Below are 27,783 nucleotides of genomic sequence, written 5' to 3' on the forward strand. Positions count from 1 at the left end.
GAAAGAAAGAAAGAAAGAAAGAAAGAAAGAAAGAAAGAAAGAAAGAAAGAAAGAAAGAAAGAAAGAAAGAAAGAAAGAAAGGAAGAAAGGAAGGAAGGAAAGAAGAAAAATATACATGGCAGCACTATTTGTAATAGAGAAAAATAAGAAACAATCTGTGTACCCAACAATGGAGAATGGTTGAAAAAAAATGTGGCATAGAAATGCGATCTAATATTATGGCACTATAAGGAATAACAATATGAAGAATTCGGGAAAACATATGAGGAATTGTATGAAGTGATTCAAAATGAAGGAAGCAAAGCCAACAATACATGTAAAATCACAGCAATGTAAATTAAAACATTGTTAAATGTGCATAAATTCAGGTCAAATTTAATGGACAAACAGTGGTATCAAATCTTTAAAGTTAAAACACATATTCTTTCTTTGAACACATGATAAACTGCAAAAATAGAAAGGAGCGTGTATATTTTCATAATCATTCTTAGTTTTACTTAGCAGTTTGGAGGAATTATGAAGAAGGGTGTTTATTTGAAGTGTCTGCTATGTCAAAAATACCAATGAAAAGTCTGCATAGATATTTACTGTGGGTTTTTTATTCATTTGTTTTGTTTTTGGTAAATTGTAAGCAATCTCTTATTATGATACATTTGCAACCAAGGAGGTCAAGAGAAACAGGGGTTGAGGAAATGGCACTAGGTAGTACATGCCTTCAGCAAATATTAATTAGCATCTACTACAGGGAAGAAGAGGTTCAGGGCAAGGCAATACACCAGGAATGCAAAGACTGAGTTTAAAGAGCAAAGGAACAATGGAAGCAGCCATCTCAGCAAGGCTTATTCCTAGGTCCCTCAATAAGTCTACAAAAGGACATTAATTATTGCTATTTCCCTCCCATAGAAACTTTAGTGTCATTTCAGGGAACTTTAGAGTAAGAAAATGACTATCCCAATGAGATTCAAATTCAAACAACTTGGAGGTATCAACTTACAGCCATCAAATTGAAAAATAAAAATAAAAGCAATGAAGTTCAAACTGTTAGAAGGTTATAGAGAACAGATACATTTATTCTCCACTGATAGAGTTGCAAACTTGAGGAATCTTTTTGGAGAGCAATCTGGCAGTACACAGAAAAAGTTACAAAAATAATCATAGCCTTTGACGCAACAATTCCATTGTTGGAAATATACCCTGAAAGCGTTTTCCAAAAAAAAAAAAAAATTAACTAAAGAAATGATGCAAAAATTTTCATTGAAGTACAATTTATAACTTTTTAAAAAAGGGCAGCCCTGGAAGTAACCTAAGAGTCCAACAATAGTTTAATAGATTGTGGAATGTTAATGTAATAGAATATGATGGTGCATTTAAGGTTAACAAGTTTGAGGGATATAAATAAATCCAGAAAGAATTGCATGAAAGAATTCAAAATGAAAAAGCAGAAACAGAAGAGGCAATGAATGAGAAGAAATGGCCAACCTTGACTGACACATAGAGGGTGGTTCCAAAAAGTTATGATATTTTGTGGGTTGAAAGTATTTTTATTTAAATGTAAATCATTACCAAGTGAATTAATTGCATTAATGTTTGATATAAACTTTATCATTTGATTAAAAAGATAGGAAAATAAGTAATTTAAGGACACTGCTGTTTCCCTGCCACACACCCCATTAAGGCTACAGCCAGGATACCTACTCCCCACCCCATGGACTTTGCCCCTTAGGAAATCTTTGGAGAAGAGGTAGGAAGCAAGCATTTAGACTCATGCTGGCTCTTATAAACTGGTTTGGGCTTTTTTTTTTCTCCTCCTGCCCCCCTTTAGGTACCTCAGTAGAGTCAGGGGCCATCTATCTTTGTACTGTGAATTTTTGACTAAAGGGTGGATCAATGTTTTATTCATGATTTTAATTCTTACTATGGGCCAAACTACATAATCATAGTATCACTCACTTGAAATTTTGCACATATGGCTGCCTGGTTGTCAGAAAAAAAGACTTTGAACTTTATGGTTGAATTTCCCCATTTATAAACTGACAATCAGATGTCACTTCAAATTTCTCTCAAAGTTAATTAGTCTTTGTAAAGCATTTTTAAATTCTTTGAAAGATGGCTGCATAGGCAGACCAAAGAGGACTAGTATGTCCATATCTGTGTAGATGATATGTCTGTGAAATGTTTCTTTGTACTTTTCTAGATGTTTCTACTGCATTTGGGAAACTGCAGGAGACTCCAACCTTCAGTTACCCAAAATTGCACAGTACAGGAGATCAAGTGCCAGCTTCCCACTTCATCTTGTTCAAAATCAATGAAACTGAGAGTATTTATTAAGCTCCAGTAGCATCTTGTTCTCCACCCCCACACCCCTTCAGCCTCATACCCTGAGATCCCTGACATGTCTGAAATGAAGGAAAAGTTTCCAAGACCATCTCCAAATCTGAGAAAGCATCTCTAAATGTTCCCTTTTTTGCTCTCACCTTCATGTTCCTCCCTCAACCCACCCCCTTCCAACTCTCACTGCTCCTACCTCCCTGCCAATCCTCTTCTCTCTTTCTCCATGAGTCTTTAACACTCTGAGCCAGGTGTGTACAAAGTCATCTAAACACTGTGTTCTGGGCTTCCTGGGCACAGTAACAAGCAGGGGTGGGGATTCCAGGTGCACCTGCTGAAGGTTCTGCATAAACATACCTCCTTCTTGGCACCAGGTCCCTTTCCCTTAGTGCACTGTCTCTCTCTCTCTCTCTCTCTCTCTCTCTCTCTCTCCCTCTCTTCCTCTCTCTCTCTCTCCCTCTCCCTCTCCCTCTCCCTCTCTCTCTCCCTCTCTCTCTCTCTCCCTCAAAGGACCAGTCCTACTCAGCACTATAAAGTAGGCTATGCAGAAGGGTCTTGTCTTTCTGTATTCTCAGGTTGTCCTATATTTTTGAAATGATGGGAAAACCACTAATTATTTGTTTTAAAAAATCCCATTCCTTTCCCTTGGCTGGACAGGAAAGTGGTCATTTGGCCAAGTAATAACTGGTAACAACTTACTTTCATAGACTTGCTCTTTCTGACCTGGATGGGTCAAAGACAATAGATGTGCTAAGGTGGATTGGCAAGTAGGGGAAACATATCCAAAGTACAAATTCACAAATGAATGGAAGAATTGAACAATTCTCATCTTATTGCTATTTGGAGTTTGAGAGGGAAAAATTAAAGGGATGACTTTTTTTCCTGTAAGAGGACTTGATTTGGGCCATTTGGGACCAGTATACTTGGGCATAGCTCCAGTGGTCCTAAAGAACCATCCTAAAAGACAATTTGGCCTGGGGAATTTCACTTAGAAAAAGTTTAAGTGCTGATTGATAAACTTGGGTTGATTCTCTTGTATGCACCTATTATTTCTACTCTTATACATTATTTCTAAATTTGCATACTCTTTTCTCTTGAGAATAAACCCTTAAGGGAGAAAAATGAGAAAAAGGGAAGAAAGCAGGCACTGTCAACCCTTCCATCACTGCAGAGGTGAGAACTATGGGTGTGGAATATCTCAAACACTATCTGATAGGGATTAGGTGTTGGTTGGTCTTGCTAAACTGCCTTTTTCACCCTTTAAAAAAAATCTTTGACACAAGTGATGTCATGCTTGATAAAGGAGGAGGGAAGGGATATATTCCAAAATGAAAATATTAAAAACAAAAGGCATCAATAAAAATAGAAAAAGAAAGCAGAAGCTGGAAAAGAGCCATAATGGAGGGTAAGGCAGTCAGGGCCAAGATCCATGTGCCAGTGATAGGGAGAAGAGTGTGCTTCTGTCTCAATGGTGGTCAAAAAAATGCCATCCCCATACCTCACAGTCTTCTGCCAATCTGTTCACCAATAAAGATTAGAGAAGGGAGGGCCCTAGGAGATGGTGAGGGAATAATAGGTCATGAGTCAGAAACAATTGGTGAAATTGTGCCATCGAGCCCTTGACCTGAAGGAGTCAATGTGGGAAAAGTCAATCCTAGAGAGAAAAACAAGTGAGCAAGGTTGCAGGCCAGCAAGCAAGGGAGGATGGGCCAAAAAATGGGCTTTGCCACAGATGAAAATATTCCTAATTATACCTCTGTGCTGAACCAGTTTGTGTTCAAGGATGTTGGCAGCAGCAGAGAGGAAGGAGGGGAGGGGAACAAGCATTTATTAAGTACCTACTATGTACTGAACTCTGTGCTAAGTTTAGCTTTACGAAGATTGCCTCATTTGATCCTCACAACAACCCCATGAGGGAGGGGCTTTTATTGTCCTCATTTTATACTACAGAAAACTGAAGCAGACAGATTAAGTCGCATGCCCAGGGTCACACAGCTAGGAAGTATCTGAGGTCACATTTGAACTCGGGACTTCTTGCCTGCAGGCCTAGCACCTTACATACTGAGCCACCCAACTACCTAAGAAGAAATTTAGAGCCAGAAGTGACTTCAGAGGCCATGTAATCCAACTACTTCATTTTACAGTAAAAGAAACTGAAACCCAGGGAGGTCAAGCGGCTTGCTTGAGTTCATCTATTATTAAGAGCAGAGCCAGAATTCAAACCCAGGCCACCTAACTCCATACCTAGGACTTTTGCCTGTATCCCACGGTTTGTAGGGATGGGTAATTAGAAAACAAATAGTGTGCAACAAGTCTCTAAATACAGGCGTCACTGGGTTTGCCTTTGGAGCTTGCCCAGATTGCCTAACATGGAGGTTAGTTAACCTATATGGGGCCTGCCTGGACATGCCCAGATATCTTAAAATGGAGGCATTCTTCATCTCTTACGGAATGAGTCAAGGTAGCCTCCTTTGATTGATTGAATCACCAAAAAGGCTGAATCTTGAAACTGGGGAGACAGAGAATTAATCTCTCTCTAGCTGGTACTAGCTGAAATGTGTCATCTTCTGTTGTTTTCAGAGGGTGAAAAGAATAGTTTATCCACAAGCATGGGCACCATGAACTCAACCTGACAGAGAAGTAGAAGGACTTCTTTCCCCTACTTTCTCTGGTTCAGAGAAATGGGCCTGGGGTCTCTGTTTCCATGTTATTTGCCTTCTCAGTTTTAGGTGCTGGTGGTGATCCCCACTGGACCCACTGGAATTCAGGCCAGGATTCCAGGGAGGACATTGCAGTCAGCCCCAACCTTCAGGGAAGCCCTGAGAAGTCCCAGCACCAAGAACTTTGAGCCCAATGATGGTTTTGGTCTTGGAACCAAGACTACGCTCTCCAGCAACCAGGCTAAGCTATGAACCTAGTCTCCTTTGTCTCCCCAGAAACTGAGGGGGAACAGGGGAAAGGAATTATGCTTCCCCCATTGGGGGGAGTTTGTTTCTATATTTGGGGTTATATTTTTTGAAGTAAATATCTCTTTGTAAAAGCTACTTTTAGTAGCTAAATGGAACTGGGGTATAGAGGGTCACCCCTAAATTTAGGTAAATGCATCAGTGGGAGCTGGAGCCATTGGAAAAGAGCCTAGATACCCTCTACCTCTCATCCAACTTTATTGAAGAATACTATAGAAAGGGTTAAATATAACCCACTTGAACTTACAAGCAGTGAAGACCAAAGTAGTAGGTATTATCAAAGGAATCTCACAGAGCCATGTGATGGAAAGACCAAGAGACTGGGATTCAGGGTCAGACTTTGGGTGACCTTAGGCAAGTTCTCTTTATCTGAAGAATGAGGGGACTGGATTAATTGATCTTGGATCCCTCCCAGATCAGATTCTACGGAAAAACTTTAGTTGGGATAGTCTATAGACTTGGGTTCCAAATCATCATTCTGGTCAATAGTTAAGGCTTAGAGATCAGAAAAGTTTAAATTAAAAATTAGGGAGATCTCAGGTGTCACATGAGCAGTGTTCTCCTTCAACAAGCCACACACACATACAAACACACACACACACACACCTGTTTTGTTCTTCTCAGTCCTACTTGAAATCCTTCCTTACCCTGCTGGTATAAAGGAAAGAACACAGTCGAGCTGTGTTTGAGTAAGTTCTGGATTTGCCACTCACTAGCTAGGTGACCTTAGAAAGATCATTTCATTTCTCCAGCCCTTGGTTTGCTCATCTGTAAGCTGAAGAAGTTAGAGCAGATGACTTCTAAGATTCCTTCGAGCCCTGGCATTCTGTGATTCTGTCTTAGCTACCCAAGTCCTGAAACTCCACTACCCTTCCCCCATTAAACTGTGCGGTCAGGAAAGGAGCTTATAAACTCACACTGAGATAGAAGTGGCTGATAGAGTTTTAATGCACTCCACTTAAGAACTCCTCCAATGCCCCATCCTGGTACAGAGGTGACCCTGTATTCTTGAAGACAGTGACAGTAGGATGACACAAGTTCTGGCAAATCCTAACAAATCTGAAAGGCTTTGAGAACCGGCCTAGTGACAAAGGAATATGTCCATCATCCGAGAACCAAGCTACCTAAATTCAGAGAGAGTGATCAAAAGTTTAGCAGCAAGAACTCCCAAAGACCATCAAGAAAGTCATCCAGAGGGATGATTCTGTGTGAGTGGAGGAAGGATCTATACTGATGAAAGCACAGATGTTTGAAGTATTGCAATGCTTTCGTGCAGGCCCACCTCTTGGAGGCATTTGCATTTTAACCAAACACAAAGAAACAAAACTCTTAATTGTTGCATTTTTGGTACCAGTCAGCAGGTGCAGGAGGGATATAGGGGTGCACTGGTGGTTCCTCAGAACTTCTGAAATCAGTGTAAGCACTCTGTTTACTTGTAATATCATCCTCACTTTACCACAATAGGCAGATTCTAGGAATAACAATAATATTGATAACTTTATTAATAATAATAGCTAGCATGTATATAACACTTTAAGGTTTGCAAACTGTTTTACAAATATCATCTCAATTGATCCCCACAACAACCCTGGAAGGTGGGAGTTATTATTATCCCCATTTTACTGATGAGGAAACTGAGGTACAGAGAGGTTAAATGTCTTGCCCAGAGTCACACAGTTAGGAAGCATCTGAGGTGCAGTGTCTCAGGGCCTCTGGACTCCAGGCCCAGTTCTCTCCATTGTGCCACGTCACTGTCTTCCAGTAGTTATCCTGCCTGGCCTTTCTTATTTGTGTCAGCTAAAGATAATATCAAGAAACCTACTCTACACCTGAGGAACATCAACATAGAAAATAGAACCACACATTTCCTCTGATGAGGGCTTTGGAACAAATAAGGGAAGAGAGGTCCCCTTGTACCATTGTTTGCTAAATGCTAATGAAAAAAACATGGTGGACAGTGACATCCAGGTATTTCAGTCAGAGAATGTCTGAACTAGAAGGGACCTTAGGAATGATCTAGCCCAACCCATCTATTTTACAAATGGGAAAACTGAGGCCCATCAAGGGGAAGTTATTATGAGAATCAGATGAGTTAACATAACCAAGGGAAACACTGTATTTTCTTTGTAGCTTACCCAGATCTGAAACACTCCGCAGTTTGCAAGACAGGGATCTAGGGAATTCCCCTAAAATTCACGAGAGATGTATGACTCTTCTGAAGGCTATAACCTAAGAGAACCCTATGCTCTTTTCAACTTCACAAACAGGACTTAGTCAGTATGGATGTTCCATAAGCACAAGGGAAGTCATGCTGGGGGTGGGAGCTTTGACAGAGCAAAGCCAACTCCAAAGCTTTTAATTGCTGTGGTACAACTGGCTTTAGTAACATGATACATTTTATTAGGCCTGTATATGCTTGTAACAAATAGAAGGTAGGCTCCGTGGACTTGAAAGCCACCTATTTAAGACATTGGGCCCTGGAATTACTTAAAGAAGAAAGTTGAGGGGAAGGGGGTGATTCTAGTAGCTATTTAAACCCCCATTTAAATTATCCCATGAGGCCAATGGGGTTAAATTAACATCAAACATGTCAAACACAGTAAAGATATTTAATACACAATGAGTCTGCCAAGTCATCTAATGTGTTGGAACATTTCTGACCCATACTAAACCTGCCAGTTTTCCTGTATGCAATTTATGGGACTGACCTATGATGAGTTTGGGTGTCCTCTCCATAAATGTTTCACTCAATGATTCATGAGGAGAAGCCAATAAAGGCTGGTGATTCCAATATTCAGAAATGCTTGTTCTTCTTTGCTCCAACCCAGAGAAGTTTTCCTCCACAGTTTATCCACTCTGAAGGCTTCTTTGCTGACCTAATGGCTTCCATGGCAACTCTGAAGTTGTATTGATGTGGCCTAGGAGATAGTGGTGAGGGGAAGGATCCAGGCATGGAAAAGAAAAGTCATTCTCAGGGGATTCTTCCATTCTCAGACTAGGAGATTTTCCTGAGAAAGGAAAAAATAAGAAATATATGTAAATAGAGACAGTTCAATCAGGGTATATTCTTTGGCCTATGTGGAAGATGGGAAAGAGGTTTCAGTACCACCTTTTCAATGCCTCGATAAAAGACAAGTGAAATCAAGCCTCTATCTCTCCCCACACCTGCCCCCATGATCACTGCATCAAAAAGTATTGGGCAATAAAGCAAGATGAAGGGCCTACTCAGTATACCTTAAAAGGAGTGACTATTTCCCAACCTTCGCACGTTCTCATCTCTTCTTCATGTGGCTTGAGACTCAGAAAGTTCTCTCTTGGACTTCCCAAGGGGAAGTAAGTGGTTCCCCCCTCCATTCAGCAGCTATGGCTACTCTTCCCACATGACAACATATGCAACCTAGGTTAAGCTAAAGCCTGGAACTTCCACTGCTGGTGACCTCTTCTATTTTGTGTTTCTTTCTCTGATCAAAAAGCCCTCATAAGATGACCTGAAGGCATCCTTGTGAGTTAAAGTGTCCAGAAGCTCTGGAGTCCCTCAGCTGGAGTTGAATGACAGCAGAAAGAGGTAGTTGAGGGTTTTATGACTATTCACTCCTGAAGAAGAAAACCACAGACAGGAGATTGATCTCAAGCTAAGCACTGGCTTGCCAGAAAATTTTACATCAAGGGAGTTACTCAGAAAGTAAAAAGCCAAAGTGAAGGTAAAGGGGCTGTTCAACAGTCCCACAAAATGTCTCATGATTTGATGTTCTAAGTAGCAATCTCCAGGCAAAAGATAATAGGATTTATGGGTCTCTATATCATGTTTTAAGTCTTTGTCAACATGTATCTGAGAGGTTCTTCTGTTTTAAGTATCAATCTCCAGGCAAAAGATAGTAGGCATTATGGGTCATTATATCATATTTTAAGTCTCTGTCAACATATATCTGAGAGCTTCTTCTGTTTTAAGTATTTCTTTTAGGAGGTAGAAATAAATAGCTGCCCTATACCTGATCAACACTTTACATTAAGTACCTTTCTATTCCCTTTTTGGGGAGAACCTAGACACAAACCAAAACTAAATCTTCTTTGTTTGTCTCAGGGCTCCAGGGTAACAGTATAAAGAGCCAGAGACAACAACAAATAACCTGACTCCCCTCTTTTCCTTGTCAGACATGACCAGAGCTGAAACCAGTCTATGTGAGTCTAGAGTTGAAGCTCCATAAAGTGCCCCATTTGGTCAGTAGGTCTATAATCATAAAGAAAAATAAGAAGATGAGTGGAAAAGGTCCTGGGTGTTAGGAGGAGTGGAGCTTTTGGGGGAAGGGGCTTTGGAGACTCAACCAAAAAAGGCAATTGCTACAATCTCTCCAGTATCACACTCATACCGATTGCAATGACAGCCTGTGCAGTTGGCTTGAGGCAGTGGGCACAAAGTCTGAGAGCCCAGTCTTTGAAAAGGAGGGGAAACAAAGCTGCTAACACATAAATGATTAGCAAATCTCAAATTATTCTCTAACAAACCAAGCATCTGATAAGAGGCAGCCAGGATAGTACAGTGTTCCGCTTGAAGCTAGTTTGAAATCCTTCCTCTAATGCTGTATAGCAGTGTGACCACTGCCAAGTCACACAACTTAAGCTTCAGTTTTGCCAACTGTAAAATGAAGCAGAGTAATGTCTGGGGTACCTCCTTCACAGGGCTGTTTTGAGGATCAAATAGATAAGACAGATAAAGCATTTAATAAGTGCTCACTAAGGGCCAGTTATTGGGCTAAGGCTAAAGATACAAAGAAAGGTAAAAACAGTCCCTGCCCTCAAGGAGCTTACATTCTAATGGTAGAAGATAACACATAAAAAGGCAGGTGAAAAGAGGGTGGAGAGTTACCCACTCTGGAGCAAGGCAGACAGTGTATAGGTGGTACAGGTCAGAGATTGGACTGGCAGGGAAATGTACTTGTTGTGGGTGGGACTTCTGGTAATATGGACGTTCTGATGTAAGACCAGTCAAATGAGATTATATATACAAAGCACTCTGCTGACCATAAAGCATATATAAAGGTCAACTAACATTGATACAGAGATTGTGCTCCTAAACAAACCAAAAATACCAGATAGGAATTATTCTGGCAAGGTCACTTCTTTCTCCTCCCTAAAATACAGAATGGCTTATTTTGTTGGGGGATTTCTTCCAGGAAATGCTCAGTGATCTATCTAATATCCCAGGAAATGAGTACTCCTAGTGTATAACAAACCCTGAAGGGAAAAGAATCTGGGGTACTTAGACACATACTAACCGATTGGACATAACACTACTCAGCCTCTCTATCATACTATTATGAGCACGGATTACATGTTTCACAGTCAGGAGGGAATTGCACATAGTTGCCTCTCTGGCCCCCACAATGAAGCTTCCTCCTCTACCTCCCATGACAGGACACCAGACTCTTCATAGGATGGGTTCATTTTGATCGATCCCTCCCTCTCTCTTCTCCATTCTCCCTGTGGTATTTAAGTATGAACTAGTCATTTGTTTGGAAACACTGTGCTCCACTGCTACTCATAACAACTATTATTAATAATATATCTATAGCGCCCATCTCTAAGGAACTCAAAGTACTTTACAGACATTATCTAATTAGTCTTCACCACATCCCTAGGAGGAACAGAAAAACCCTGCTTGAGAGTGATCATCAGGGAAAAGAACATTGAACTCAAACTGTTCAGGGACAGCAGCATCCTCAGAGCTCTTAGTGAGGGCAAAGAAAGATGTGAACTCCCAGTACAGAGTAGCAAATGGAAAGGAAGGAACTGATGATATTCCTCCAAAAGAGACAGAATCTTGGCTCCCCAAATTCCTCACTAAAATAACCCCAGAAACTCCTTTCTTTCCTCTCCCCCTTGTGAAAGAGTAGTTATTTTCTTTTTATTTTTCTCCTGCCTCCTTTCTGTATCATTTTCCAGGCAATAAGGTTTCACTGCCTCCCTAGAAGATGCCATTTCTGTACCTAAGACAACCTAAGACAACAATTCTTACACCATGTTGCCATTGTGGTCCTTGTGATTGTTTCTTAGACATGGCTAGCAAACCATTCCATCAGTCTGCAGCAGCCTGGGCTTCCCAAGTCCCTTCTACTGGGATTTCTCTTTATTTCTGCTACAATCTCCTTTGCAATATCAGCAAACCTTGATTAGGGATAGTAAAAGCATATTCCTGCTAGACATAACTCTCTTTCTTGATGCTGCTACCATTACATAATAAAAAGAAAAGAGGTAGGGCACAGTAGATGATGATTCCCTTTGGAGGAATGTCCAGAAGGCCTTATGTCAATCTGCTATGAATAATTAGGAAGTGTGCTCTCTTCCTGGAACATCTAAGAGGGATAGATAGGGAGCCTCCCATACATATCAAACTTGATGAGAACCATTTCTAGTGACTGATGTAGTAACAAAAATATGATCACAAAAAACTTAGAACACATGCATAGGGATTATGAAGTCCTAAGCAAGAAATTGAAGACTATGAAGGACTATAATACATTCGTTAGACCTTTTAGGTCACCAGTGAAAAAACAAACAAATAAATACCCCCAGGCCAAGGGTATCTGAAGAAATAGGAGATTATTGAGATTGAACAGCTGGTTAAGAAAATGGAGTCTGGGAATAAGATTTTAATTTCTGAACCATGTCTTAAAATAAAGGAATAATGGACTATTTTACTGAGATGGAGTACATCCAAAAAGAGACTAGGGTGACATGAGGATCTGATTAAAAAGGCTTTAAACAAAGAATATAGGGGAAGGAAGAAAATTTCCCATATATACTCATTACAGATGCATGACAGAGGAAAAGAATGGACTCGGCAATATAGATGACCCCTGAGAAGGACAATAATAATACTCAGGGCTTTAAATGTCAATATATGAATGTGAGCATTTGGATGATTCTTTTAAAGTAATCTAGAGATCTTGATGTAAGATCATTGTAAAGAAGTAAATTTTAATTCAAAGATATTATTGAGAGTTGGTATGTGACTCATAATTGGACCACAGCAGTGAAAGTCAACTTTATGACAAAAAAAAAAAGATTCATTAAAGGAATTACAGAATTAATGGAGTTGTTTATTAAAAAGATACCTATGGGGGCAGCCAGGTAGCACAGCGAGTAAGAGCTCCAGTGTCAGGACAACCTGGAGATCGAATCCCGAGCTCAGACACTTAGCACCCACTCAGAAACACCTGGCTGTGTAACCTTGAGCAAGTTACTTAACCCCAATTGCTTAGGGGCAGCCAGGTGGCTCAGCGAGTAAGAGCACCAGCTCCAGTGTTGGGATGACCTGGATCAAATCTGGGCTCAGATACTCACCCAGAAATAACTGGCAGTGTAACCTTGAGCAAGTTACTTAACCCTGATTGCTTTAAAAAAAAAAAAAGATACCTATGCCAGAAATGTAAATTGCTAAGTTATATCCATTTGCCACCTGAAAATTGTTTAAATCTAATAATCAAAGGAATGTAAAATAAGACGGTTCTGAGATGCCACCATACCTCCATTAAATCAGAAAACATTCTTTGAAGCAATAAGATTTAATATTGGCAGGGCTGTACAGAAGCAGGTGCACTATTAGACTTCTGGTAGAAATGTGAACAGTATGGCAACCTACAAAAAGAGGTACCAACTGGTGCATTATCTTTGACCCAGCGACCCCATTACTAAGGTTCTAGCACACTCAAGGAACTGGGAAGCCAGAATCCTCTCTCATCATTTCATAGAATCATATATTTTAGAGCAGAAAGAGATCTTAGTGGCCAATTAGTCCAATTGTCTCATTTTAGAGATGAAGTTAAGTGACTTAACCAAGGTCACACAGGTATTAGGGGTAGAGCTGGAATTTGAAATCAGGTCATATACCTCCAAACCCAGACCTACTTCCTCTTCCCCAGCCTTCCAGGCTGCCTCCCCTCAAGCCTAAAATTTTAAAATTGGATATTTATTCCTTTTTCTAGCTTCATATGTAAACCTGCTATGAAACAAGTCACTTAACTACTCAGTGCTCTGGGCAACTCTCTAGAGAAGGTAGGACCTAGGACCTACTTCAGTGAAAGGAGTTTCCTCACCAGGAAGTACCCCTAGTCCAGTGAAATAACTGGTCCCTACCCTTTGGCTTAAAGCCCAGACTCTGGTTAAAATGCAAATGTCCAGAAAAAGGGGAACACTTTGAGCTTTATCAGTAAGTTATACTTACATATGAATGGTCAGATCTTTTTTCTAAGAACAGAATTAATATGGAGAATATGAATATGAGAACACTGAGTACAGGTGCTTCCAGAAGGTCACTGAAAGGGTGAAAGGACATAGAGAAGAAGCTGGGGACACAAAAGGCAAACTTTACTGGACAATTTTGCCCCAGAACAGCTTTGGTTGATGCTTTTGTGGTGTGTCTCTGGAGACCTGAGTTCAAATAGTGTATGGCACAGATCTGAAAATTAATTTGATCAAATGAATACTGACCTTTGACTCATTCCAACTCACCAGAGATACCTGAGAGAGAAACTTGTAGAAAGACTTAAGAACTCAATTTCAGCCAATGTAGCCACTGACTGCTTGTCCTCACTTTTTTTTTATTAAAAAAAAATTAGACACAGTGATATGAAACCTTCATATGACACTTAAGGCTGGCATAGATTTTTCCAATCTATATTCAATAGCAGTAGGAGCAGCTATCAAAAGAATGTTATCTTACCTGAATTCTCTTGCCTTGTTGGCAGAAAGAAAATTAAACCAACTGGAAAGTGGAGGGGGTCCCAATCTCATTTCACATAACTAAAAACAAATAAAAAATGTAAGTCTTTTTCAATTGTTACTAGAACCAAATGGGAAAGAGAGAGGATATCCAGCAGTGATGAGAAGATGCAGCACACAAACCACCTCTGGGCCAGTCAAACCAAGTCAGCTCATGGCTGAAAAGACCATGGCGTTATAGTTTAGGGGAACTGTCACCAAAACTAGCCCTCATCATAACTAGGCAAGACTGACCCTGAATAGGATATAGTTTAAGAATAGAAAAGGATCTTATAGGTCATCAAGTTCAGCCTTCTTTTTTACAGAGAAGGAAAGTGAAGCCCAGAGACGTTAAATGGGCCCTTATAAGGTCACACAGTGAATGGAAGAGCCAGGATTTAAACCAAGGTCCATCCTACAGATCTGGCCTTCTTCCAAGTCCAATCTTCCCACCCATCAACTTCCCAAATGAGTACTGAACTCTCCTCCAGGTCCCTATTCAGACATCAACCGCCCTTGTGCAGGGGTACAGATTGTGCTCAGGGAAGACTAGTAGCTCTGGTATGAGGGCTGCTGAGCCCTCTCAGGGCTGCTCTTTCACCCACATTTGGTGTCTACATTTCACCCAACTCTCCCCTCTGGCTCCAAGAAGCTGTACCATGAACAGTGGCCACACCCCAGTAAAACTTTTCAGCAGATGGACTAAACTAGGTTTAGGGTGACTATGGGGTTCCAAATCTTCCTGTGAGCTGGAGGATGGGGTGTATACCCCAAACATGTGAAGACTTCCTCTGGCCAAATGGGCAGATGAGAACAAGTTGCTCCAATAGCCATGAAGTTGACTGAAGCAGGTGTTGTAGAATGCTTAGAGCTTGGTTAGATATCTAAGATGCCAAGGTCATCTACTGCATCCCAAGTCATCATCTCAACTTTGTCTTGCTGCTGGACTTTGATGACTCTGGAGGAGAGAGTGAAACGGACACCTTTTGCAACTCTGCCTCACTTAAATATAATTTATGCTCAAAGCAAAAGACATCACTCATATCACTTTACCATTTTTACCTATTTGGAATCAATTGTGTGATATGGACGGCTTAGCAAAGGACCACCCAGCATGATGGTCCGCACATAAAAGAAGGCACTGACTGCGCCATATGAGCAAAGCAGAATTGCAGTAGATCAAATGAAACATGAGATGCCCAAAGTTAGAGGCATCTCCACTCCAAATGTTCATATGAACTATTTGTGCCCCACCTATGGTAAAGCATTTGAGCTCATATTGGTCAGACACACTATATCTTGACTCCAACATAGTAATATCATTTTGATCCTCTTCAAGAATGAAGGACAACATTCAACCAGCCCTAGTGCTCTTTCACCTATTTGTCCCTCATCCTCACATTCTGCCTGCCCCTCCCCCCATTCTGAGACTTCTGGGAAAGATCATTATCTTGGACATTTACATCATAATGTGAGTTTAAACCCATAAGTTGCCTCTATTTGCATTGAAATTATCTTATCTTTCCAGTAGAAAGAAAGTATTCTTCAGTTCTAGGAATTTAATGTTTGATTGAGAAGTGAAGATTTTGTCTTTTTCCTAAATAACATCAATTAACCTCAATGCCCTTGAAATCATACAATACCAAGACTGCCTTTAATTTCACTAACCCAGAGGCTCTCACCCATAAACTGGAGTATATATAAAATATTGGGTATATATCTATCTATACACACGTAGACAGATACACATAAATGTATATACATATAAGTATATATGTATATAAAATTGTATTTCAATATAATTTATTTTCTTTGTACTCATGTATTTTATTTTATGCATTTAAAAATGTGTTTCTTAGAAGGAGTCCACAGAGTTCATCAAATTGCCAGAAGGGTCCATGACCAAAAACAAAGGTTCAGAGGCCCTGAACCCCTAACTAGATCTGGGTAATGGTCTCTGGGCCCCTAAGCTATTGAGAGGGTACAAATAGCTCTTATCTATCAACATGATTGTAAGGGAGTGGGGGTGGCAAAGGAAGATTCAGGAATAGCAGATAGAGTAGTTTTCCAACAGATTTACCCTCTTGGACTGGCCACTTAGGGCCAAAGTTGGAAATCTGTAAGGATCACACACATAGGTCTTATTAGGAGGCCCCACTTGAAGTACACAGAAGCTTAAGCTGTAGTCTTTCAGGCACTCCAGCTTCTGAGGTGGTCATTAGAAAGGCATGTTTGGACAAACTATGCAAAACAGACTGAGGCTTAGTACCTAAGGAATTTGTTCTACAGGCAGTTTCCAGCGGTTCACATCTCAAAGCTACAAAATTGAATTAACATGAATTGAAGTAGAAGAAGATGATTTCTGAAGTCCTTTCCAATTCAGAAATCCTGTGATCCTGAGACTCTCTTAAAGCTAGAATCTTCCTTAAGGATCTTCTATTCCAGGGTTGGGGCCATTGGCCTCCCGGCTGCAGGTTCCCCTGAATTCTATTCCAACGCATTCATTTTACAGAGAAGGCAACAAAGGCCCAAACAAGTGACTTGTCCCAGGTGGCAGAGCCTGGACTAAAACCCAAGTCTCTCAACTTCTCCCCAAAACAAAAACTTTGCCCCTATTTAGCTATTCATATGTTAGTTTTGTTCTCCCAACTAGCTCAGAAACTCCCTGGGAGGAGGGATCATATCATATTCTTTTACATCCTTTCTGGACTTTGCAATGGACTTACAAACAATCAGCCAAATTGAAGTCATTAATACCAGATTTTGTGTATTGGGTATGTGAGAAACACAGTTGTGGAGATCAGAGGACTTCCCAGGCAGGGTCAGGGAGTTAGCTGGGAACCCTTAGGAAGATCCACGTGAGATTCCCCTTAATATGGCAAATCCCTTTTCATTGAAAGGACTCAGAAACAGAGTGGGCAAAGGAAAGAGTTTATTATACTTCTGTCAAGGAAGTGGGTGTGATGCTCACTAGGAACACCCACACAGGCAAAAGCAGGAGAGTTTTATCCTTCCTGGTAGAGTTAGGGTTAGTTGAAGTTCCTCAGATTTCTCACTTTATTTCCCTACATTCCTTCTTTATGCAGATTACATAGGCTAGGTAGAAAGGATACTTGTGACTAGGGCATGACCTCTAGGATCTGAGCTGTTTGTCATACCCCCATCTTTCTAGTTCCCCCTGGGACCAGGATGGCCATTGTCTCAGTAAAATAAGATAAGGAAGCTTCCCCAGAGCTATTGATTATCTCCCAATAACTGTTGTGGGAGCAAAACAAGATACCATAATATCCCCTCTTACAGGTATAATCCATAAAAAAGGGTTTAGGACACGGAAATATCCTCAGTGGGATGGGAATTCCATTCACCAAACAGAATTCTGGCTGGTTTTCTGCCCTTTGAGGAAAGGACTGGAGGTAAAGTGTGCAGTAGTAGTTGAGGGAAAAAAGTATATTTTATGTCTCAAAGTCCTTCTTCTTCCCAACTTCTTTGTGCTATTACAATATGGAAATTTTCTAGGCACAATGGAGAGGGCAATGGCATACTTAAACTCTACAGACTTGACCTTGGGTCCCAGCTCTGACCCAATATCAGCTCTCTCAGTCTCAATTCCCTCATTTGTAAAATGGGAGAGTATTTGCATTAGTGACTTCACAGAATTGCTCTCCAGAATCAGCTTTTTAATGTAGAGGCAGCTATGTAGTGTAAGGGATAGAGCCCTGGACCTGGAGTCAGGAAGATGTGTGTTCAAGTGTAGCCTTAGACATTTACTAGTTGTACGACCTTGGGCAAGACCCTTAACTTCTGCTTCAGTTTCCTCAATTGTAACATGGGGGTAATAACAGTAACTACCTCACTGGGTTGTAGTGAGGTTAAAATGAAATAATATTTGCAAAGCATTTGGCATATAAATGCTTGTTCCTCTACCCTATAAGATGTAATATAAACATGAGCAATTATTTAAAAGCCCTTTTTATCTCTTTTAAGTGGTTCTTAACCTGGGATGCAAGAATTGTTTAAAAAAAAAACATTTTGATGACTGTATGTCATGTAATTGGCTTCCTTTGTAATCGTACATATTTTATTTTATGCATTTAACAACATGATTCTGAGAAGGGGTCCAGAGGCGACACCAGACTGCCAAAGGGATCCATCACCCAAAAAAGTTTAAGAACATTTGTTCTTTGTCCACCTTATTTCTTCCTCTGGTTTAATTTAAGGTAAGAATGACCCTTTTTGCAGCCAGATGGCATCTGACCTTCTAGGGGAAAAGAAGGGAAATCAAGGCTAAAGTGTACAGGAAGTTGAAAGTTGGAACCAGGAAACTAAGCAACTTTTGGAACCTGGAAAAAAATCTAGCAGGTTCAGTTTGCATCTAAAGAGAAACTCCAACTCTATTGTCATTCCATCTCTGCCCTTTCCAAGGTTTTATCTTTGCTCTCCAGGCAGACTGCCACCAGGGGCTGAGGCTGGTTTCACTCACTTATTTCCTAACCCATTGCTCTTGCCGTCTCAGTGGGATGGGTATTCTTTCAGTTGGAACACCTTTATGCGGCTGATGCCTCCACCCAGCTCCTAAAAAAAAAAAAAGGATAAACCTGCTTCCTATGCCTTCTCTTTCCTTCTCCATACACATATTCATGGCTCCTTATAGAAAAAGAACCATTCTCTCAGGGAATCATAATTTCTTTCCTCTGCTGAGAGAGATGACTTTGCAATTGTTGACTGGGACCTGGGACCGGGCAGAGGCTGCCATCAGTTTATAAGCTGATGCTTTCCTGGAGACTTCTCTCTAACTCATGGTCACTCCCAGCCCCAACTCCACCCCTAGTGCTTTTTGTAAGGGGGCAGAACCTAACTTCTACCATCACAGATCATAAAATCCAGACACAATACCAGCAACAACCAGAAGTATTCTTATAAATAAGAAGGAAGCATTCCCAGCGGGGAGCACCCTAGAGTTTGCCTGGGAGAGGTGGGAAAATGAAGGACTAGAAAAGTTTAAAAAAGGCAGAGAGGTTGAATGACTTTTGAGCAGGAAGATCTGTGGGAGAGTCCCAGATCTGTAATTATACAAGGCTTTTGCAAAATGTAATTAAAACTGGAGAGGAAACAAAAACAACAGCCATTAATCATATTAAAACTCTGACAAAGGTAAACATAGAAACAAACTCAAAAAAAAAGGGAAGGAAGAAAGAAAAATGGAAAGAGTAGTGATCACTCTGGATATCAAGCAAATCAAATTACCCTGAAGCCCCCACCAGACACATGCATTAATCATCAGTTATCCCAGCTGCACACCTGTAAAGAAAGGAGAACTTGGAGTACTCCAAATTATACTGCTGACAGCGTGTGAAAGCAGCTTCCGACAGGCTGGATCTCAAACCCAGAAAATCACAGGAAAGGAAAGTCTCCTGCGAAAATGATGGGCAGCAAGTAGACTTGGGATGCTGAATATCTTATCCACTCTCCCTCAGGAAAAGTAGAAGATATAGAATTACTTGATTCTGATACGCAAGTGCAAAAGCAAAAAGCTTTGCAATGGGTTACTTTTTTCAGCAGTAAGATGGGACTGGGACAGGGCTAGTTTAACACTTTCCACTCCCCCTCAGAACTAGTTAGATCTGCTTGACTACAATTGTTAAGCAACTTTGCCTGTGGTGTGTATAAAGCTAACCCAAAACAGCTCCAAAAAACTCTACAATGAGTCATGTAGTTTGGCATCTGAAGGGATCTTAGAGATTGTGGGGTAATAATAATGGCTCACACCTCTACCATCACCTAATGAAGAAGTAGATCCACTGAGATCCACTGAGGCAGGCAATGCAAAAATTCTCATCCCCACTTTACAGATGAGGTAGCTGGGGCTCAGAAAGAAGTGACCTACCAAAAGTTATACAGGTAATAAGTGCCTGAATCAGAATTCCAGACCAGGCTTCAAAGACTCCAAAATCCAGCATCTTCCTACTACATATTCATGTTGCCTCTAGTACCAAGGTCTCTTCTTACAAAGGAGGAAACTGAGGGCCAGAAAGACTAACAGGTAACAAACATAGATGTTCACATGGCATCTTACTTACATGACTTCACTGAAGCCTCACACTGCGAGGAAGGTGTTATTATCATCGTTTTACAGGTTAGGAACTGAAGCTCAGAGTACTTAAATAACCTGTGTATGGTCACACAGCTTGAAAATGTTTGGACTGGGATTCCCAAATAGATCTCCCTGACACCAGATCCAGCATTCCACCCACATTCCACATCATGGAATCATCTCTCTAATAAGTAGCAAGAAGCATCCCCAGGAGCCAGGCAGGGGCGTCTGGCTAACCATCCAATGCTATTTCCATTATACAGAGCTGTTGCTACCTCATATTCTTTTTCTCTTTGCTCTTTTCTTCTTCTCACCAACTTCACAGTGGAGAAGGAGTTGGGGTCATGAAGGGCATGGAATATAAGGCGAGTTTAAGTCAAACGTGCAGCCGGCTTCCATTTCCTGCTGAATATGATAGGCAAGCCTTGCTGACCCACCAAGTGTGCTGCCAGCAGGCAGCCTGCTGCGTCTCCTGGCTTCACAGAAGGGGAGGGGGAGAGCAGTGTGCACTCACAGTTCAGCAGTCAAGGCTGGGAGCTATTTACAACACTTGATGAGAAATTCCAAGTGGGAACCATCTGAGAATATGCCTGTGAGAAGGCTAGAGTGCATGGGAAGGGAACAAATGATTTATTATTGGGTTTCTGCAAACTCTCATTCCAATGGGGAGGAAGCTTCATTTTTCTTATCATTAAAGCCTTAAAGGGATAAAATCCACTTGTTCTCTTATCCTGATATGCAAAGGAGTGGGGCACTAAACAGGCAGCAGGCTCAGACCTTGCAGTCTATGAGTATCACAGCATGTACAAACTGGCAAGATTCAAGGGAAGTTACTTTGATGTGAAGCAAGAGAAACGCTCCAATCCAAAGGATCTTGGTCTTGAATGTTTGCTTTCCCTGGTACAGAAAAGGGCTTGTCCTGCTTAGCTAGAAAGGGCTCCAAAGGGAATGAGGGTGACCAGCCTTTTAGGAAGGAAGCTGGGAGAGAATATAGAATCCCCAATTGGAAACTTGGAAAAATAATCTTACAAAAAATCTAGGGAAAGGGAAACTTTTCAGTAATAACAGCGTTCATACAGTGCTAAGCACTTTACAAATACAATCTTGTTTGATCCTCATAACCCTATGAAGTAGAAACTATTATTATCTCCATTTCACAGTTGCGGAAACTGAGACAGAGCTTAAGTGACTTGCCCAAGGTCACACAACTATTAAGTGTGTGAGGCTGGATTTGAACTGGGTCTATCCTGACACCAGGCCCAGGGCTCTATCCACTGTGCCACCTAGCAGGTTTCCCAATTCCCTGGCAAATAAAACCTAAACTCTTTCGCTTAATCTTCAAGACCCTTCATAATCTGGTAACTACCTACCTAAGCTAATATTTGTAAGTTCTTAGCACAGTATCTGGCACATAGTAGGTCCTCAGTACATGCTTATTCCTTTCTCTTCCTTTCCAGTTTTAGAACATACTACTTTCCACCATAAGTACAGCCTTTTTTCCCAGTTGTAATACCTCTGGACCAGGCTACACACCCAACACTTCTCTGACTCCAGGGCTTTGCTCACGTAACTCCAGTTCTGTCCCCCATAAATGGAATGCTTCTTCCATGCCCCCATCTCTGCCTTTGGAAAACCCATCCATCCTCCAAAGCCCAGACCAACTGTCACATCCTCCAGGAAGCCTTCCCTAAGACCCCTGAGTTGAAACTCACCTTTCCTTCCTCAGCTCCTGCATGAGACTTTATACTTCTCCAATGTTTCATGTAGTCTTTTGGCATTGTAATTATTCAATTGCATTGAAATCAACAAACACTTATTCTCTCCTATGTGTCAGGCACTGTGCTAGGGCTACAAGGGCGAAAATTAAACATTCCCACATCCTCCAGGAGCTAACATACTATTGGGGAAGTACAACATAAGGATCACGCATCTACAGATGTTTGAAGAGACCTGAGAGGCCATCTCATCTAACCACCTAATTTTATAAATGAGGAAACTGAGGCCCAAGGAAGTTACCTAGGTCAGTCACTTAGACCATAAAATTAGAGTCAGTTTTTGAAGCCAAATATCTGACTCCAGAGCCAATTCTCCTCCCACTGCCTTTCTACATAGACGAGTAATGGAAAATATATGAAAAGTAAAGAAAGAATTTGTTTCAAGGTTGGGAGAACACTAACTGGAAGGATTAGGAAAGGTCTCATTTAGGGGATGCATTTGAGGTGAGCCTTGAAGGAATTATTCAAACAACAAATATTTATCACTATGTACCAGATGTTCTAAGAGACAGAGATGAGGATAGAGCACATTCCAGGCATAGGGGACAAGTGCAAAAGTTTGGAGGTGGGAAATGGATTGTCAAGTAAAGGTAGTAAACCAGTTTGGCTGGAATATCAAGTACTTTCTGGCAAGTAATGTGAAGTAATTCTAGAAAACTTAGGTAGAGCCAGATGGAAAAGGGTTTTCAATGGTGAAGAGAAGAGTATTTTTTCTAGAGTCAACAGGTTGTGCTGAAGATTTTCTGTCTTTAGAAATAGTATTCATTTGTCTTAATGTCACATTTCATGCATTCCCCTCCCCCTCAGAATACATATCGCACAAAGTCAGAGAGAATATCTCAATGATCTTTCTATCTTCCCTAGTAACCTAGTACAGTGCTTTGTACATCATGCATACTTAATAAAGGGTTGCTGAAGGTGTAACAAGGGATTGGGAAATGGTGTCCCAGTTTTTGGAACATGTATTCTCTGCCTGCTGGCAATCCTGGTAGAGGCTTAGTGAGCCTATTTCCAGAATGAATAATGGAGGAAGCCTGTCCCTATTGAAAGCATTGAAAGGTATCCTTTGGCTGCTTATTATCTGATGACTTCATGGTGACAGAAAGTCTTTTAAATGCCTGCTAAGTTAGAACAGAATGTGTATACAAAAGGCACAAACATCTTGCTCTCTCCCTGGTGGTTCTCCAGTGAGGAATGAAAAACAACAGAGACAGAAGAAAGAAGAGACACCATACCCTGATGGGCATATGGCAGCCTGGGGTGGAGAGAAAAGGCAACCACTGGCAGTACCTGCTACCTCTCTCCCCAACAGGTTGCTTACACAATTTCTTCCTTCTTCCTTGAAAGCTGCCAGGAAAAGAGAAAGCTTTCTTCTATGCTTTTTGTATTCACATTCAATTCTGGCTTAATAGACAACTGAAAGTCTCCACAAAGTAGTTTGACAAGAAGCAGTGTCTGTCCATTATGTATAGTTGCTGTAGATTTCTTTCAGTTGTAGCTGACTCTTCATTTCACCATTCGAGGTTTTCTTGGCAAAGATACTGGAATGGTTTGCCATTTCCTTCTCCAGCCCATTTTACAGATGAGGAAACTGAGGCAAACAGGGTGACGTGACTTGCCCAGGGTTATATAGCTAGTAAGTGTCTGAGGCTGGATTTGAACTCATGAAGATGAATCTTTCTGATTCCAAGCCCATTGCTCTATCCCCTGCACCTCCTAACAGCCCATTAGTACCACTATAAAACATAGTATATATGCTCCAATGATCAGGACCCTTTGGATAGTCAGTCCCCATTACACATCAATGAAGTCAAGAAAACATTTATTAAGCACTTAGATATACTAGGCATTGAGCTAAGAACTGAGAATATAATCACAAACAGAAGAAAAAAAAAAGATGGTCTCTGTCCTCAAGGAGTTTATATTCTAATAGGGGGAAAATACATAAAAGGAAAATCAAAAATGAGGGAGGGGCCATTTGGGGAGGACAGGAGGCATAGTGAAGAAAGTATAGTCAGAAACAGAGCCCGGAAGGTATGGCTGGCCTGGGAACTTCTCCTACAATGAAGGTCCTAGGAGGAACGAACCAATCATAGGAAGGGGTCATAGGGGCAGAATGAACTTTCAGGTTGAGAGAATCAGCTGTGGCATGAACTTCCAGGGTAAGAAGGGAACTGTAGCATGATGGAGAATATCAGCAGAGTCAAGGTTGGAGCCAAGAGAGGAATGCATAAATGAGTAACTGAATAAGTAGACTTTCCAGATGCCTGAAGTTATCTGGAACCAAACCAAAACTTTATTCTAACCATTTTTTATAGAAGTAATACTTTTCACACATGTTCCTTCAGAGTCTTGCTGTCTAACTTCCAGAGTTGGTTATCTCAACACTTGGACCAGGAATATAAAGAAATACAAATGGCAGCTCAAGTGTCCAAATGAGAAAATCTAAGGAAATCTTGGAAAAGAAAGAAAATTATCAAGATAGACATTCCTTGAAATGCAGAAATAGTGCCATTTTAAAAAAATCCTTGGGAGTCAAAATAAAATTAGAATTGACAAACTTTGTTAAATTATAAAGCATGATATAAATGTAAGATATTATTGATTATTATTATTATTGTGCTATTTTTTGCAGGGTTGGGTGGTGAGTGCAGAGAATCCTATAATGTTTATGTTTTCCTTCAACCTCAAACTCATAACAGCCGATGTTTCTTGCCCGAACCAGTGAAGCCCTTTTAATTAAAACCAAACCATTTTACTAGATACTAATATTTCTGCTTTGCCTTCAGGTCAGGCTTTGAAAACATAGGAAGTCTCAGCCTTGAGTGCTCCAAGTGCACACACAGAAACACTGAAGAAATTCATTTGACACCCGAACACTAGTACAGGTCAGATTCCATTACAGGGAGCTCTGAAGGACTGTCCTCATTTTCCTGTTGAGCCAGGATTTTCGGGTATAAAATTTGTCTTGAAATAAGTGGGCCATGTGTGAGGGTGGGAGGAGGTTTGGAAACCATTGTGTGAAACAAAGACCTTTGTTGTAACATACTAGCTATAATAGTATTTTACCTGTATAAATTAGATAGGAAATTTGCTATGCTACCAGGCCACTGAGAAGAGATATTTTACAGATATTTCTTTTTCAAATACTAACACCTACTCTTTCTTATCTCCTAAAACCTCCTTATAACTCTATAAACCTAGAATGGAATTTAGTATAAGATGGGTCTATGTTGGACCCTATCCAGTGTTATAAAAGTGGCTGATCTCATAGGATGAACTCTAAGAAATAGTATTATAATAAGAATCTAGTATACTTTTTTTTTTTAAGCAATCGGGGTTAAGTAACTTGCTCAAAGTTACACGGCCATTTATTTCTGGGTGTGGTGCTAAGTATCTGAGCCCAGATTTGATCCCCAGGTCATCCCAACACTGGAGCCGGTGCTCTTACTCGCTGAGCCACCTGGCCGCCCCTTATACATATTTTTCATAACCTATTTTGAACACTGGAATTGTGCATACAGTCAATACAGATAAATAAGGCTAGACAATCCCTTTTGACTATGGCTTATGACAAAATCTACCTATCTATACTGCCTGACCCAGGATATTTGCCATGAATAACAATAGTAATGATAATAGTAAAGATAGCTATTTTTTTAATACTTTAAGGTTTGCAAAGCACTTTACAAATATCATATCACAATAATCCTGGGAGGTAGGTGCTATTTTTATCTCCATTTTTTAGATAATAATAATAGTAGTAGCTAGCATTTATATAGTATATACTTGTGTGTGTGCTAAGCACTTTATCTCATGTGATTCTCACAATAGGCCTGGGAGGAGGGTGCTATTTATATATTTATCTAATATATTTCTAACTCTATTTTACAGATGAGGAAACTGAGGCAAAGAGGTTAAATAACTTGCCCAAAGTTACATGCCTAATACTTAACTAGCTGTCTGAGGCTAGATTCAAACTCCAAGGTCCAGCACTCGGGACACAGTGCCACCTGAAGAACAAACATTTTTGCAGTGTTTTAGGATTTACAAAGTACAGGGCAGCTAGGTGGCACAGTGAATAGAGCACCAGCCTTGGAATCAGGAGGATCTGAGTTCAAATATGGCCTCAGACACTTAACACTCACTAGCTGTGTGACCTTGGGCAAGTTACCTAACCCCAATTGCCCTGCCTTTCCCCCTCCAAAAAAAAAAAAGGCAAAAAAAAAAAGAATTTACAAAGTATTTTGAGTAACATATTTCCTCACAATATCCTTCACAAGTCCTTCTCTACTTATTTTACAAATAAGACACTGAGGGCTCAGAGAGGGTTAGGAGACATATGCTAATAAAGGACCAAAGGTAGGATTTTGAGCCCTCATCTTCCCTGATTCCAAATCCAACCCTCTACCCGCTGTATCACATCACTGCAATAGCTCATTGCTGACCAGGGAGAACACAAAACTTTCTTACCCAAAGAGTTGGTTCAAAAAACTTTGGAAAGTATTTCTTTTCTTTATTTTTCTAGATTCCAAAGACCCCTCTAGCTGTCCTGAAATTAAGTCACGAAACCTTACAGACCAGACCTAATCTGGTGCCTGTCATAGTTGTGGGTGTCCAGCCTCTGACAAGGACCAGCTGTGTGGCTCCTGGTAAGTCCCTCATCTACAAAACTGGGATAATGATCACAACACCTGCTTCACAGAGCTGTTGTGAGGATCAAATGGCATAACATATGTAACCCTTTTCACAAACTTTGAAATGCTATATAAACGTTAGCTACTAATATGATACTAATGCCATGTAATCTGAACCCAAAGAAGCTAAAATAATTCTGAGAAATTATTTCATCAAAGTTCCTCCCCTCAAAACCAAAAAAACATTAGCCTGTCACCCTCAGCTACTCTCACTGAACAGCAAGGTCCTCAAAAAAGGCGAAAAAGCCAGTAGCATTTGGGACTTTTTGTTGTTGTTGTTCAGTCACATCTGACTCTTATGTGACCCCATTTGGGGTTTTATTGGAAAAGATCCTGGAGTGGTTTGCCATTTCCTTCTCCAGTTCATTTTATAGATGAGGGAACTGAGGCAAACAAGGTTAAGTGACTTGACCAGGGTCACACAGCTAGTAAGTGTCTGAGGCTGGATTTGAACTCCGGTCTTCCTGACTCCAGGCCTAGCACTCTCTCCACTGTACCACCTAGCCGCCCCAACTGGGGGCCTACTGGTTTGTTTTTATAACTGGACTCCTTGCATGGTGAGGTAGGCAAAGCAATGTGTATTACTGAGCTGACAAAGTATGATGACAGGCCTGACCCACTATTACTCCATTTTCTAACAGCCGCCGCTGCAGTAGGTTTTATCATATCCTGCAACCTCATCTGCACCAGCCTTTCAGGGCCTGCCTGGAGCCTCACATAGGTGGAGGAGAGCAGAGTAGCATTAGGTGTTTGGGGAACTAGAAAGCCTTAGGCTGAAAAAACAACCACTAAAAATGCCAATCTACAGAGAGGTCAAGGCAGGGTGATGCATGAATTGAGAAGGGGGGAAATCACTGTGCATAAGAACTTCCAGTGAGGAAAGAATTTAATTAGATGAATTTTCTTGGTAGAAGGTATACTCAGGCTACTGAAGCAACAATGACTAGCTTTTGTGGGAGAAACGGCCAGCCCACTGATATCAACCATTTGGAGACGAGCTGAGTAACCATCCAGAGGAGCATTGTACCCTTTGGTGATCTTGGACTTTTCTCACAAAGTAAAGGAATAATTCACTTTGTTGTTCTGGGCACGATTTCACACATAAACATGTGACTTGAAGACCCAGAATTAATTACTGAATGTGCTTAATAGAAGACCCATTTTGAAGT

At 40.8% G+C, this 27,783-nt stretch overlaps 1 long non-coding RNA gene across 4 annotated transcripts in view; it reads right to left on the reverse strand.

Annotated features, from left to right (window-relative positions):
* Positions 1–6,207: 6,207 nt before the first annotated feature.
* Positions 6,208–27,783, reverse strand: part of LOC138164560 (uncharacterized) — a 161,563-nt gene continuing 139,987 nt past the window's right edge. Inside the window, exons 5-7 of one of the 4 annotated variants that reach the window (XR_011169125.1) lie at positions 14,821–15,009; positions 14,014–14,093; positions 6,208–8,302 (exon numbers count right to left, since the gene is read on the reverse strand). This is a non-coding gene — a long non-coding RNA (uncharacterized lncRNA). The remainder of the gene's footprint in view (positions 8,303–14,013; positions 14,094–14,820; positions 15,010–27,783) is intronic. The other 3 variants (XR_011169124.1, XR_011169126.1, XR_011169123.1) reach the window with 3 other exon arrangements.

The sequence above is a fragment of the Petaurus breviceps genome, unplaced genomic scaffold (genome assembly GCF_028583685.1).
Source record: "Petaurus breviceps papuanus isolate PSGF00001 unplaced genomic scaffold, PetGlider_PUasm1.0 190, whole genome shotgun sequence".
Classification (NCBI taxonomy): domain Eukaryota; kingdom Metazoa; phylum Chordata; class Mammalia; order Diprotodontia; family Petauridae; genus Petaurus; species Petaurus breviceps.